We start from the raw sequence: 3,189 nt of genomic DNA on the forward strand, positions 1-3,189 counted from the left end.
GAAAGAGAAGGAGACCTGCATCAGCCACCTCTGGAGCTTGTGCCAAAACGAGCAGGACCCACACCTCGCAAGCTATATTCTTATTTTCAATTCCGTGCTAAACATTTGAGTTTCATGGGCTGTTATTTTTCTTGACTTTCTGACATGTTTACTTGATAGATTATGATTATTGAGGCGCTGGATAAGTTAAACTTTTCTTGAAAGCTTTTGAGTAAAAAGTGGAGTTAATAACACACGCAAAAAGCTTTTACATGATAAAATTTTCAGAGACAGCTGCAAGAGATTCAGTTGAAAAACAAATTATGAAGATAGTAGTCTTCTATTTCAAGTAAGTTTTTCAATATATTATTTGAAATCTCTAAGATACAAGTTTTATTTATTATTTTATACTTGTTAGATATTATTGATGATATGATTTATTTGAGAATGGAAAATGGAGCATCCTTGAAGGATCGCCCTAAATCAATAATAGCTTTTGAGTATCTCATAGTTTAAATGATTGATACTTGTACCAAAAGCTCATTATGATTTATGCACCTGAAGTTGCATAATTGAAATTGTGGAAAGAATATATATTTGAATGAACGTCTCGAATGTGCTCCTGAAGTAGCAATATCGAGTATGCTCTTGAAGTAGCAATATGAAATGCAAACGTTCATAATATATTTTAAATTTGTATCAGGTCTTTCAATGACTGAGCAAAATAATGAGCTTTTGATAAGAATCATTAGTCACGTCTTACTAAATCTACATCATTCCCTGAAGTGAATGATAATGAATTTATATCATTCTATTCCCTGAAGTGACAAGAATGATACATTTCATTCAAAGAAACTAAGAGATTGGACGTGATAATGAATATCTTTTCAGGCCAAAAGCTCGCATTGGAAAAGCTGTAAGCTTTCTCTTTGAGATGATATTATACAAATTATTGAATCAAATATTACGATGCATCAAAAAGGTGATATGATTCAAAAAATTTGTATCATTTATGGTTATCTTGATCATCCAAAATCAATTATGATAAGTCGAATGATTTCATATGGACGTCCATAAAAGAACCAGAAGATTCTTTTACTATAAAATCTTACCACCAGAAGTGAAAAGAAAAATTTGCCAGAAGCAAATAAGATGAAATAATTCGACGTTATCTTGATTATCATATGTGAACCAGAAGTTCAGATGATAATTAAATTTTGGATGCAATAAGATAAAAATGTCTCATATTCTAACTGCTAAAATCCCAACGAGGATTGAAGTCCTTGTAGGACAATTAAGAAATTCGGCAGTCTAAAGACATGTCTAAAAGCATGTGAGACTTATTGATACAAAAGATATAGCATCTCAAAGAAAAAGGTACAAATAATTTGGTGCTCCTGAAGAGGCCATACCCACAGAACAAGCAATAAAGTCCATCCAAATTTTCTGTATAAAATTCTCCTATATAAACTCTCGAAAAGTGCCTCCTGAAGAGGTTTTTCATGAAAATGTCTTCCCTTGAAGAGGGACAGGTACCTGAAAATAACGAGATCTCGATATATTTCATGAATATTTGAGAAATTATGGATAGAAATAAAATCGTTGTCGACAATGTATTTCCATATGAGATGGCAATTGACATTACCAGAAATAATGATGAAAGTGAATCAAGAACCGTCGAAGAAAACGACGTAAAATATTGGCCAAATTTGAAAGAAACAATTCTTGCTGAATTGATTCACTAGTAAAATATGATGCATCGCGACTTATAGTCCAAACACCTAAAGAGGTGATACTTGTTGAATGTCAGTGGGTATTTATGGAAAAGAAATAAAAATGTGATATATAAATCACGAGTCAGTTTCTCAATTCCTGCAAAATTGATATCACTAAGTAAAATGTGATAAATATGGACTTGAAGTCCAAACACCTAAAGTGGTGATTTTTGTTAAATATCAGTGGATATTTATATATATGATATAAAAAGCCTAAAAATTTTAATATGAAAATGTGATATAGAGATCACAAGTTAGTTTCTCGAAGAAACAATATTGATATGTTTTTAAAGTGGTTGAAATCATATTGAGATTTTTATTAGCTTGAAAGTTACCGAGAGTTTGGATATGCATGATTAAACTGCATATTTATATGGATCATTGGATCATGATATATATATGAAAATCCCTGAAGGATAGAAAATGTCTGAAGCTTCTAATATGAATACATCTGGAAATATGTATTCTATCAAGTTTCAAAGATCCTTATATGATCTAAAACAATCCAAATGCAAATGGAAACAAACTATTATTGCAGTTTATATATATGATTTAAATGTCATTAAGGCTCCAGAAGAGCTCATGAAACTGTACATATTTGAAATATAAATCTGAAACCCTTGCGGCTTCAAGGGGAAGATGGATGATGTTATTAGTCATGAAATACCATCTTTTAATACAATTAGTATTTCAGATTCATATTATGGGTTTGATATGAAGTGTGCATTATTAAAGAAGGAATAAAAGGGAGCACACAGAACATCTACCAAAAGATAAAAACACAAATATGAATATTTGTGAAATATTATTTTATTATCTTGAAGCAAGAATTACAGAAATTTGAGACACTTTGCCTCATTCTTCAAACGCTCTTGTTCTTCAAGAATCTGCATGGCATCCCTATCTAAAAGGGTGGGCAATCGAAAAGAAGATTTAAGTAAGGATTTTAAATTCCTATTCTCTTGCTTTATTGATTTTATCTTCATGTTGGACTCCAGAAGAAGTCGCTGAAGTATAGCAATATTCTCGTGGAGATTGTCAACTCCACAAGTTCTGGATTGCAATCGCTGAGAAAATGCGACAATGGATGATGAGTATCGGGTACCGAGACTCACAAGCTCATAGATAGTTTTATTATCTGACCTATGAGTCAGATCATTATATTGCATGATAGCACCTGTGGTAGAAGCAGGAACAACTGATGAACGAGGTACAGAGTACCTCATATATTGGCCATGAGAAGATCGCTGAGCCATTGTAGGATAAGAATGCAGAAAGAGATTGCAGAGTAAAAATGCAGTATGATTACAGAAAAGTGAAGAAGATGAGATGCGAATGATGATGAGCTGAATATCTCTTTTATAGAGAAAATTATGATACAGCATCTCTCGTGAAGCAAGAGAAAAGAGACGAAATATAGTTTCATAGCTCTGCG

This window comes from Carya illinoinensis, chromosome 4 (genome assembly GCF_018687715.1).
Source record: "Carya illinoinensis cultivar Pawnee chromosome 4, C.illinoinensisPawnee_v1, whole genome shotgun sequence".
NCBI classification, from domain to species: Eukaryota; Viridiplantae; Streptophyta; class Magnoliopsida; order Fagales; family Juglandaceae; genus Carya; species Carya illinoinensis.